At 39.4% G+C, this 12,833-nt stretch overlaps 1 long non-coding RNA gene across 12 annotated transcripts in view; it reads right to left on the reverse strand.

The window, feature by feature from the left end:
* The window catches only part of LOC127490509 (uncharacterized), a 604,070-nt gene that overhangs the window by 189,391 nt on the left and 401,846 nt on the right, over positions 1-12,833 (reverse strand). For all 12 annotated transcript variants that reach the window (XR_011381435.1, XR_011381454.1, XR_011381455.1 and 9 more), the window contains one exon: positions 2,810-2,972. This is a non-coding gene — a long non-coding RNA (uncharacterized lncRNA). The remainder of the gene's footprint in view (positions 1-2,809; positions 2,973-12,833) is intronic.

Raw genomic sequence — 12,833 nt, forward strand, 5'->3', positions numbered from 1 at the left:
TTGAAGTACAGGAACAGGAAATTCTCAAGATGCTGCAGGAGTCGTTTGGGGTTAGACTGGGAAAGGTTTTGGAAGACCTGCTAAGGAAACTGAACTTCATCCTGGAGTCAATAGAAAATCTACCTGGACATTTAAGTAGGCTGGTGTTGCGTCACAGACTGGGTCCCCTGGGAAGCCCACTCAGAGATAGGTATTTGCATGCAGGATAATTTCTGTGGAAACCAGGAGGCCCCACACCTATAAAAGAAGTAAAGAAAGCAGGCCTGGGAAAGGGAGAAGGTGGGCTGTGATTTCAACACAACAAATCAGTCGCTGCTTCCAATGCCCCACGCTCACTCTGTTCATCTCTGCAAAACTTGCAGCCCACCTGGTTCAGTTCTTTCAATGTGCCAGGGACTCTTCTAAGGCACATTTCATATTATAATTCATTTAACCTTCCCTACATCCTACACATGACAGCCACTTAACTGATCTGAACCCCAACGATCAGAGGAGTAAATTCAGGTAAAATGAGTAAGTAACAAGGATGCTACGAACACTATTGTTAAACTTCTTTTTTTAAAAGAAGAGCATGCAGTAAAAATATTTTTGGACAATAATTTTTAAAGAATTCTGAATCTTAGGATAAAAGAAAAGCGGTAGAAGTTTTGGGTTTTCTTTATGAGGTTTTTTTTTTTTTTTTGGTTTCTTTTTCTTTTTGTGAGAGTGAGATGAGGAAGACAAAAAATTCTTTTGCAAATAAACTGTTGCAAACCATCAGCAGGCTGCTTCTTGAATAAAACAAAATAGAACAACAGCAAACAAAACAAAACAAACAAAAAAAACCTAAAAAGACAAAGAATTATAGTGTGTTCCAGAATAGCCTTGGAGCCATATTCTAGATAAAAAAAGAAAAAAAAAACTCCATGTTTGGGGCTAGGGCTCTAGCATAGTGGGTAAAGCTGCTGCCTGCAGTGCCGGCATCCCATATGGATGCCAGTTCGACTCCCAGCTGCTCCACTTCCAATCCAGCTCTGTGGTACAGCCTCTGGAAGCATTGCAGGATGGCTCAAGTCCTTGGGCCACTGCACCCATGGGGGACAGGAGGAGGATCCTGGTTCCTGGCTTTGAATTGGCACAGCTCCAGCCATTGCCACAATTGGGGAATGAACCAGCAGATGGAAGACCTCTCTCTCTCTCTCTCTCTCTCTCTGCCTCTCCTTCTCTCTGTGTAACTCTAACTTTCAAATAAATAAATAAATCTTAAAAAAAATCCATGTAGGAAACTGCTGTATATCATTGTATTCAGATTTCTGCCACTGCAAGTATGTGCATGGTGCTGACATGCATTGTGTCTTGCCATATAATTTCATGATTTTAACAAGATCCAACATTTACTGAGTACTTACGTTGTGCAATTCATTTGGGTGAGATCATTCCACTCATTTTTTCATTGATTTTTCACAGCAACTCCGGGAGATATACATATGCATAAGTTTTTATCATCATTGGATAGATGAGGAAGCTAAGTCTCAGAGAGATTAGAAATCAGGTACAGGGGGACAGCATTTGGCTTAGCTGTTTAGACGCCTGTGTTTACATTGAAGTACCTGGGTTTGATGCTGTCTCTAGCTCCTGACTCCAGCTTCCTGACAATGCAGGGCCTAGGAGGGAGCAGCTGAAGGATCAAGTAATTGTATTCCTGCTTCCCAGAGGTGAGATTTGGACTGAGCTCCCAGCTCCCAGCTTCAGCCCCAGCCAACATTCACTGGCGCCATTTGGGAAGGGAACCAGCTGAAGGGAGTTCTTTCTCTCTCTCTCTCTCTCTCTCTCTCTCTGTGTATATATATATATATATATATATATATGTATATATATATATATATTACATATATATTTTTTACACACACATATATACATATACACACATATATACACACATATATGGGTGTGTAAAATATATATATGTAAATATATATATGGTCTCTCAAATGAACAAAAAAATCTTGTTCAAAGTGTCACAGCTCTGTAGCACATAAGTGCTTTCCAACTGGAGAATCTGCTCACTGCCACTCTGTCAACATTCCTATGGAATTTTCATTTTCTCAGCACCTACAGAGCCCTCAGTTAACATACCCCTAATAACTGCACATTGCGATATGAAGGGACACTCTGTAACAGAGAGGCCCAAAGAACATGAATACTTTGGCCTGATCACACAACATGTGAAGGAAGAAACCAAGGCTTCAACTGCTGATCATAGACACTGTGCATCTATCACAAAAATTACATGGATGCTTTACTTATAACAGACAGAACAATATGCAAGTTTGTTGGTCAGATGCTTTAAAAGTATAAATATCACATGCAATTGACAAGCAACATAGGCTGATGATAATAAACGTATTTAGAAGAGTTATTTCTGTGAAACATTAATCATATAGATTCAAAAGCAACCCTGGGAAAAACAATTTCTGGCTGACAGAGGTGTGGCTCAGTACAAAGTTTTTGGAATGCTCTTTAGCAATATGTATTGTGTTTTAAGTGTGCAGACTCTTTGGCCCAAAAATTTCACTTCTGTTTTACAATGGCATCTGGCTAGCAGCCCCAGCCAGAGCTGCTGCCATCAACATGCTCATGAAGTCAGAGACAAAGAGGAAAACTTCTTAAGTCTGACAAGAATAACCAGAAAATGTGAAACCCTCACTTGGCAGCATGGGAAGTAACACAATGCTGATTTAGATCTATTAGAGGAATAAAAATCTAAGCCATCTCATTTCAAGCTGTGTCTGGTAATAGCATGGTGCATGCTGGGAGGTGAGGCACCCACCTGAAGACAAGAAGAGGCAGAGCCAGACAGTGATGCATGCTGGGCTCTAGGAAATCATGTTTTCCATCAGTCCCAGGTGTCCAATAGCAAGGGTAAGGGAGAATAATCCACTTCAGTCTTGTAGAATCTTGCTCACTAAAGACCAAATCCTTGAGGAGATTTCCTTATGAGAAAAATAAAAGGGAAATGTCAGCATAGAACTTCTAAAAAATTCTATAAAACAACCTTGATAGAATAGTATCCTAGGAGCTCTGAGAATAAGTTACTTCCTTATAACGATTTATGACAGGAACCAGAAGAAAATTTTAGAAAATTATTTGGTGTCTTTTGTAGGACCATCAAGAAGACATGGTTGCTTAGAAATGGCATGAAGGGGCAAGAAGATAAAACCATAAACAGAACAGTAAAGAGATGAAAAGAAAAAAAAATGTGATGAATGCATGAGATAAACTAAAAACATGACAGTTTTTTAAATATGTAAGGAGCAAAAAGAAAACATCACTTAAAAGCAAAGAGATAATCAGTTTTGCAGAAAGAAACTTCAGAAATAAGAAATTATGAAGAAAAAATGTCAAGGAAAGAATGGGGACATTGTGGTTTAGGTATATAAATACAACGGAATATTATCCAGTCTTTAAAAATAAAGGAAATTCTGTCGTTTGCATTGATATGAATGAACTTATAGGTCATTATGCTAAACAAAATAATCCCAGATACAAAAAGAAAATTATTGCATGCTCTCACTTATATGCAGAATCTAAAAAAGTTAAACTCACAGAAACAGTGAGTAGAATGATGGTTACCAAGGGTAGCAGGGTGGATGGTTGGGAAATGAAGATCTGTTGGTCAATAGATACAAAGGTTGAATTGATTGATAAGCTGTACATTGTTTTAGTGAATGATACTGTACTGAAATTGACTAAGAAATAGATCATACGTGTTCTTACTATACACACAAAAATGTTAGGAGATAGATATGTTAATTAGCTGGATGTTGCTATGTATATGTGTATGTACATTACATCATATACTTTAACTATAAATAAATTTATTTTAAAATTTTAATTTAAATAATCAAGTCAAATAGTTAAAAAGAGAGAATTGTAAGAGATTAGGCAATAGATGTAGAGAACAAACAATCTAACTTATTTATTTTAGGTTTTCTCAGGGAGGACACCATAGCAATTGAAGAAAAACAAAACATGCACACTCTTTGCACATACACACTCACACACATACACAGCTTTACATGCAGAAAACCAACCAGCAGCCTCATTCGTGTCAGCAAAAAATAAAACTAGTAAAACCAAGGTAATTATTTACAGACACTCTGACAACTGTTTTTAAAGAAAATAATTGAACATTCAAGTAGAATAAGCAGATTAACAGAAATAATTAGTTAGATAAATAAGCCTGTCTCAGACTTCTACACATCATTAAATCGTAGTAAACAACAGAGTCATGCTTACATGGTACCAAGAGGGCAAAAATTTAGAGACCAAGAATTTTACAGCAGGTCGAAATGTTTAATTGTGAATGCAAGAGAAAGTTATTCTCAGATTTGTAAATTTTCAGAATATATATGTATATGTATATACATATTTGAAAAAAATATTTGATAACATCCACCCACCAGGAGAAAGACAAGAACCTAGAGATAAAGAAATCAGAGTAGAAAGTAATCAGGGCTTAAAATATGCTCAATGCAGAGCTAAGTTAAGGGTTATAAATATGGTTATAAAACAGAGTAACTATAAAATAATGTTCAAAGGTAACAAAAGTAAGGCCAGACTATCAGTGCCTTTAATCAGGTAACCAAGTCTATGAGCCTATCAATAGGGTTTACGTTTGAGGAGGAAAAAACTTAGGGATGAAGTAAAGGCTGTTAAATTCTTAGTGTACAACGTTTGCCTCCCATGATCGGAGTGGGTGATGAGGGGCCGGTGTGTCTTCCAGATCAGTGACTGGGAGTCTGCATTTGACAGATGGGAAACTTGGGTCTAGAAAGGGGAGGGCATGGCCCAAGGTGGTTAACTGTTTCAGGTGCTGCGAAAACACGGCACTTCCTTTATTTTCCACCTTCGTTTAGTGCCAAGCGTTCTAATGACAGGATTGCTGGGAAAGAAAAGAACAAGAGACTTGCTTTTATTGATCTCTATAAAATCACTGACGAAGTGTTAATAGAATGAGAAGCACTGACGTCAAAGTGAACAAATGTTAACAGGAAACATTCCTCAGAATTTACTTCAACTTAGACACCGGTCAATTGAAACAAATGCCTCCAGTAGCCAAAAACTGCTAGAGCCCTGCCACCACGATCAGGGTGGATTTCTTCTCCCACCCCTGTGTTGTAAAAAACTGCTTTTGCTTGCCCCACAAAACATTGCCTTTATAGAAAACAAAGATTTGTTAAGCACAGCCTCCCTTACTTATCAAAAGATTTGTATCTCTAGTTGTAAAACAGATTCCAACTGCAATTGTTGCTTGCATATTAGAGGATCAGGAATAACCTGAAACACTTCCTCTGTCAACTAAGAATATGTAAATCAGTCTGTATTTTCAGATTCTTCAAAAGGCCCAAGACTACTCAAGAAATTTCATGCGTGAATTTTCTCTGCTTCTTTGCTGGTCTCTGTTTGTAACCTCATTGGGACTTTAAAAGGCATCAAATACTGTAGTATGTTTCTAATTTATTTATACTTAAATCATCAAAATGCTCTTTTGTAAGAGTCATTTGATGTCCAAATATCCTTATGGGGCCTTTTCATTAGTCTTGTCTCTGCCCCGGAAAAAAACAGGAAGGCACAATTTGCCACAATTAAAAAGACTGAGCTGGACAACAAGGTTTGAATTCAGCTCCACTTTGGTCTCAGAACACTGTTCCCTCTCTGCAAGTGTGCTTCTTGTTTTGAAAGACATTTTGAACATAGCAGGCTCCTTTAAGTTTAAACTTCACAAGTGGAAGGCAAAGTTTACGTTAATTGGACTTGAGTTGCAGTTCACCTTCCCACTAGGGGAGGGAAAAACAGTATCCTTAATACTGAGGGATAGAGAGAGGTAGAATCTTAGCTTCACCACCAAAGTATACTGATTTCCTTTGAGGTGAATCAAAGTAATTCACTGTCAAAACAAAATTCTAGCAACTATGTAGTCAAGAAAAAAATTAGTAGAGTGAAATTTCTCAACGTTGATTTTTTCCCCATGAATGTAAATCAGATCTTTGGTGTGGGGAGCAACTCGGACTAGACTGTTACTGGAATTAAGACTTATTCTATGCATCTGCTCTCCCACAATATGGCGCTGGGAGAGAAGAAAACAGCTTTTACACAGCTGCCTCCAGTTCAGCCAATAAACTGTAGGACTTGCTCCTGATTGGAGGAGAGCAGCGTACTCGGCGTGTGGGCAGCCGAGTTGGGATTGGCAGAGGAGGACTATAAAGGAGGAGAGAGACGGCATGCACCAGGAACATCTAAGGGGAACATCTGAGGGAACACCTGTGCAGCCCCCGAGAGAGCCGGCCGGCGGTGTGCCGCTCCCCTGCGGAAGTGGGGAATGTGGCCAGGGGGAACTGCCCTTCCACGGAGGTGGAAGGGATAGTAGCCAACCCGGGAAGAACCAGCAGCAAACCCGGGGAGGGCCGAGCAGACAAAAGAACAGCGCAGGGTCCTGTGTCGTTCCTCCATGAAGAGGGGGAGCGACACTTTGGCTTGTTATTTTTGTCATACTAAACCAATTGCAGTTGACATGCAGAAAATGTCTTCTCTCAGAATACGTAAAATGTATCAGTCATTCATTAGATTTTGCTCCAAATACCATTATCTCTAGGTGCTCTGCTTCTTCTACAAGTCAGATTTCCCAAGGTAAAAGTCAGGGTCCAGTTTAGAGACAGAAACCACACCAGTTATTTGAACACAACTAATTTAATATAGAGAATTATTAAATTGGTCTCAGTTGCTAACTAGGTAACTGAGAAAGACTGAGAGAGAGAGAGATCTTCGATCAGCAAGTTCACTCCCCAAATGGCTGCAATGTCTGGGGCTGGGCCAAGCCAAAGCCAGGAGCTTGGAACTGGATCCTGGTCTCACATAGGTGGCAAAGCCCAGGCATGTGGGCCTTCTTCTACTGCCTTTCCAGGTACATAAGCAGGAAGCCAGACTGGAAGCAGTGTAGCCAGTACTGAACCTGGCACTCTAATATAGGATGCCAATATCACAAACAGAAGCTTGACATGCTACAATTCCAGTGTTGAACCTGGCCTGAATACAGTGTTACCATGTTTGTGCTTATTAAACTGCCTCAGCGAAATAGGAGCCTGTGTGTATTAACAAATTAAATTCTCATAATAACTGCATGAAGTTAGTACTATTATTTTCCTTATTTTACCAATGAGTCAATCGCGGCAAAGAGAAGCTCCATAAAGTCTAAAGTCTAGGAAGAGGACGAGCTATGACTGAATCTAGGCTGCTGGACACAGACCTCATGCTCTCAAACATGATAATAGAATTCATGACAAATTAATTCTCCCTGATGTAGAATTTATGGCACTTCTGGAATACACTTTAGCTAGTTATAGTGGGCCTATAGAAAACCAAATTCCTGTATTTTCAGACATAGTCTATAATACAGACTTTTTAACAATCAAGACTGGTCTTCCTTTTGGATTCTCAATGGGAATTAAAGAAGCTTTACTGTATGTCATGGATCATGAAAAGGGAGTTTCACTGAAGATTAGGCATTGAAGAAACTTCTGAGTCAGTGTTTCTTCTTGACCTGTCACCCTGATAAGGTTCTCCATTCAAGCAAAATCAGATGGAGCCAGAAAAATCCCACTGAACCTCCTGTGACTCTTCTCTGTGTCTGAGCCATTTGTAGAGAATCCAGACACCAAGTGAAACAGCCACGCACCCAGGTCCCGTGTGTCATTCTCTCCATGAGAAGGGTGACACCTCTTAGGACACCACCTCTCTGAAAGTTAAACGAAATGGCCAAAAAGCTTTCCCATCGACAAACCTAATCTACCTCAACAGAAAGAAGGCTCACGACTAATTCTCGGGCTCTAGCACAAGGCCTAGCGCATAGTAAGAGCTTGATTGGCGTTTTCTTTTCTTTTTCTTTTTTTAAGATTTATTTTATTTATTTGAAAGACAGAGTTACAGAGAGAGGTAGAGACAGAGAGAGAGGTCTTCCATCCGCTGGTTCACTCCTCAGATGGCCGCAACGGCCAGAGCTGGGCTGATCTGAAGCCAGGAGCCAGGAGCTTCCTCTGGGTCTCCCACGTGGGTGCAGGGGCCCAAGGACTTGGGCCATTTTCTGCTTTCCCAGGCCACAGCAGAGAGCTGGATCAGAAGAGGAGCAGCCGGGACTAGAACCAGCACCAATATGGGATGCTGGCACTGCAGGCCAGGGCCTTAACACGCTGAGCCACAGTGCCAGCCCCAATTGGTGTTTTCATTGATGAATGAGAGAATGAATTAATAAATGATTTTTCCAGAACCTGTAAAGATACACATATATCACAATAATTGGGTGGAAGCATATCTCTCCCAGACTCCAATAAAGAGAGAAAAATCTTTGAAATTACAAAAGTATTTCCAGATAAGGGAGTGTTTTCTTCTTAAAGGAAATCTCTCAACTAAAATTCTAAAGACAGCGATTTACTGAAGATATAAAATGTGATTATTGCCATGATTTAGAGGGGAGTTGTGTTTCAATCTCCCCCTTAAAGATTATTCGCTCTATTCTTTGTAGAGAATGTGGCTAAGGACATTCAAGGTCTATATCAGTCTACGCATTTAACTTTGAGATAATGTACAACCATTTCAATGCTTCCTTTTAAGCAAGATGTTCATTATGGGCTGTTGCCAGCTTTTTAAAAATATGTATTTAAGATTTGCTTTTTGCATCCCTTTCTGTTCATGTTCATATATGGTATGTGTACAGATAACTACATACTTAGGTTCTGTCTGATCACACATCTATTTTAATGAAAAAAATAACTCCTGAAATTCTCAAGAAGGAAATTTTTGTGTGGCAAGTTTTTATCCAAAGGAATTGCTTTGCTAGAAGACCATATTTCTCTAAAGTCTTCTACATGATTTGCTAGCCTTTATTTATACACAGCCTATCAGAAACTCATCTACTCTCTAAAGTGTGGTTATATCTGCTTAGTTACACATATATTCAGTTAACATTAAAATAATTATTCAATGAAGGAAAAAACCATTCTTTTATAATTTAAATGCAATCAGAACAATGTCAGAATTTCAGTAAAGCTGATAAAATAAAAAGAAAAGCTGGGAAAGAATAAAAGGTTCTAAAAATTTGCCATTAAGTCCACACCAAAATACCAGCTCTGTAATATGTTGCATTCATTACAGTATAGCTAATCTTTATAGAAATGTAAGATAATATATTATGTTAAAAATATGAAAAGAGAATAACTTAAAAGTCATCCATAATCCAGGAGAAACCACCACTGAATGTTATAAATACTCTCCTAATCTCTAGTCTACGCATACACATCCATGTACATAAATACATGCAGGTTCCCTTTCCAAAGCTTAGCTCATACTGAATTTACTGTTTTGTAACCTGCCAGCCCTTTTTAAGCCCTGAGATTCATAACTCAAACCCTTGAGGCAAACTGAGGAAGAAAGGGAGGAGCTGCCTTGAATAGTGATCTGACAAGAACAAGAGAAGGAAGGAAAAGTAGAAGGCAAGTGAGATCAAAGAAGATGGAGGATATGGAGCTGAAAAAATATTACAAAGGAAGCACAAGATAAAGTCGGACTTTTCCAATTTAAACTCCATTTTCGAATTTTCTTAATTGCATCAACATTGCACTATTGTGTGTTTTTGGAAATTTGACTCCACAAATTAGTCTTCCTCTCCTCTTCTTCCTCCCTCCCCTCTGTGGCTGGGGTAGTTCACAGCACAGAGTAGAGATGCCAACCATTGGAGCCAAACTAAATCCCAAATCCAAACATAAGCAGTGTTTGAGAATCAAGACTCTTTGAGGTTCACCCAACTCCAATTTTACCAATTCCCTCCAGGGGAAGATTTCCCTTTGAAGCTTCTGTGTATCCCAGTGCATTCTGGGAGTCAGGTCTGGGATTCTGGTGTGAGGCAATTTATGTATAAGATGAATATACTGCACCTCTCTCATTGCCTTGTGTGCACACTGTTTGTGACAATGTAAAGTAGGCACTTGAGGCATGGCTGGAAACCATGTTTGCTCATGTGCATCTAAACTAAAATTTAAAAGGCAAATAATGAATATTGAATTAACCCAGATGTTGTAAAGTTAATATGCATGTCGATTTCCTCAGAAACATTCTTGAGCCTTTAAAAAAAGAAAAGGAAGGATGAGAGTTTGAAATGGAACTCACTTTAAAATGATAGTTTTAAACTGTTCATTGCCTCAAGTATTGTCTTGCAGATAAATGCCACAGGCTTTGACTTGAAATATTTAAACAAAAAAAAAAGGGTTTCCCTCCCCCCTCCAAAGAAAATAATCCACTATGTGAGTTAGAGCATGTTTCTAACTATATGGAAAAAGAGGAGTGCAATTGAGCAGGTGAAAGGGAATCTACCTGGCCTGAAAAGCCTGCAAGTCCAACAGAAAAACTAAATAAGCTTGAGCCTAAAGAAAACCGGGAGCAAGCTGGGAATGGTGCCCACGCTGAGAATTACCTGCTGACGAGGCCCACGTGTCCGGGGGGCCTGCAGCGTGAGCATTCCCTAATGGTGATACTATCATGTGGGGAATTGAACTGAACTAGAGGAGGACTCTCTAACCTTGGGTGTCAACCTGACCCCTTTCTTTTCATGGACTTCTGGGAGTCATCTTCTTCCTTGTACATCCCAGGTCAAAATGACTTGTAACCAAAAAAAAAAAAAAAAAAAAAAAGGACAATGCACTGACACTTTCAGCATGGGTCTTGGTTGACTCCGTTCGACTTGTGTTTGTAAGGGACACACCTATCTCAGTGCCTTCTCCCAGATATGAACTTCATGAGGCTGCATTTGTCTCCTTCTCTAACCCTGAGTGACTTCTCCTGAGGGCTTCTTCACCTGTCACACACCAAAGGAGCACTCAGGAAATATTTGGGAATACAGCCTGTATTATCATATCCTTCTGAAAGTACTGAACACAGACTTGAGAGTGGGCCTGTAGAATTATGTCTCCTGGGTCTCTGAGAGTCTTTTATTTTATACTCAATAGAGCCGGCGCCGTGGCTCAATAGGCTAATCCTCCGCCTAGCGGCGCCGGCACACCGGGTTCTAGTCCCGGTCGGGGCACCGGATTCTGTCCCGGTTGTCCCTCTTCCAGGCCAGCTCTCTGCTATGGCCAGGGAGTGCAGTGGAGGATGGCCCAGGTGCTTGGGCCCTGCACCCCATGGGAGACCAGGAAAAGCACCTGGCTCCTGGCTCCTGCCATCGGATCAGCGCGGTGCGCCGGCTGCAGCGGCGGCCATTGGAGGGTGAACCAACGGCAAAGGAAGACCTTTCTCTCTCTGTCTCTCTCTCTCACTGTCTACTCTGCCTATCAAAAATAAAAAATAAATAAAAAAATAAAAATAAAAAAATATTTTATACTCAATAATTTTGTATTTTCCCAGGAAGCTTTAATTAGCTATTTGGTCACAAATAAATACTATATGGTTGACTTACCATCAGAAACTTTTCCAAAACACACACATACTTAGAAAGTAAATGTCTGTTCTTTATATTATCCTTTCTTTCATGTGCAGATCCTGCAATCTGTCAGTTCACAATCCCCAGGATAATAAACGTTCCCATTCTACTCACATTTGTTTTAATATTATTATTCTCCCTGGGCTTCCCTAAAGGAAAAGTATTTTTTCAATTATTTTCACTTTTTTTGAAAGGTAGAAAGACAGAGATCTTTCATTTGGTTCACGACCCAATTGTCCACAACAGCCAGTGCTGGCCCAAGACCCTGGAACTCAATATGGTTTCCCATGTGGGTGGCACAGATCCAAGTACCTGAGCCATCATCTGCTACCTCCCAGGGTGCATATTTGCAGGAAACTGCATCAGAAGTGGAGGAACCAGGACTCAAATCAGGCATACTGATATGCGATACAGATGCCCCAAGTCACAACTTTACCAGTGTGCCAAATGCTGAGCAAACCAAGAAATGTGGTTTTAACACAATATACATTTGTAAAACAATGATGTTCACAAAGTATTTTATAAACACATATATTAGATAAATTGAAATATGCTTTTATGATCAAAAGAAGTCACTCCCATTTCTGGGGGGGGTGTCTTTTTAAAAAAAACTTATTTAATAAATATAAATTTCAAAAGTACAACTTTTGGATTATAGCAGCTTTTCTCCCCATAACCTCCCTCCCACCTGCAACCATCCCATCTCCCGCTCCCTCTCCCATCCTATTCTTCATCAAGATTCATTTTAAATTATCTTTATATACAAAAGATCAACTTAGTATATACTAAGTAAAGATTTCAACAGTTTGCTCTCACACAGACACACAAAGTATAAATTACTGTTTGAGTACTAGTATTACTGTTAATTCACATAGTACAACACAGTAAGGACAGAGATTCTACATGGGGAGTAAGTGCACAGTGACTCCCATTGTTGGTTTAACAATTGAGAAGTCACTCCCTTTAAGAACTAGGAGGGTTTTTCAATAAGTTCATGGAAAATGCATATTATGAAAAAAAAACCTATACACCAATTTGAACTTTTTGCACCAAAATAACTTTGTAATTCCATGTTCCATAAATTTTTGAAGTGTTCTTATGTACTAAAGTTTATATTATATGCTGAGATTTGAAAGGTGAGATATGATGAAAAATAAGACATGATATTTTATCATCCTAAGCACAATATAAAAATACACTTTTTTTGCTTAAGGTCATAAAATTGCATCCGTATCATCCTGTCATGTGTTGTATGATTAACACAGCTTCCTAATTTACTTAAATTACATAAGAAATTATGAAAGGATGGGGGCAGTGCTGTAGATGA

This window comes from Oryctolagus cuniculus, chromosome 1, assembly GCF_964237555.1.
Source record: "Oryctolagus cuniculus chromosome 1, mOryCun1.1, whole genome shotgun sequence".
Lineage (NCBI taxonomy): Eukaryota > Metazoa > Chordata > Mammalia > Lagomorpha > Leporidae > Oryctolagus > Oryctolagus cuniculus.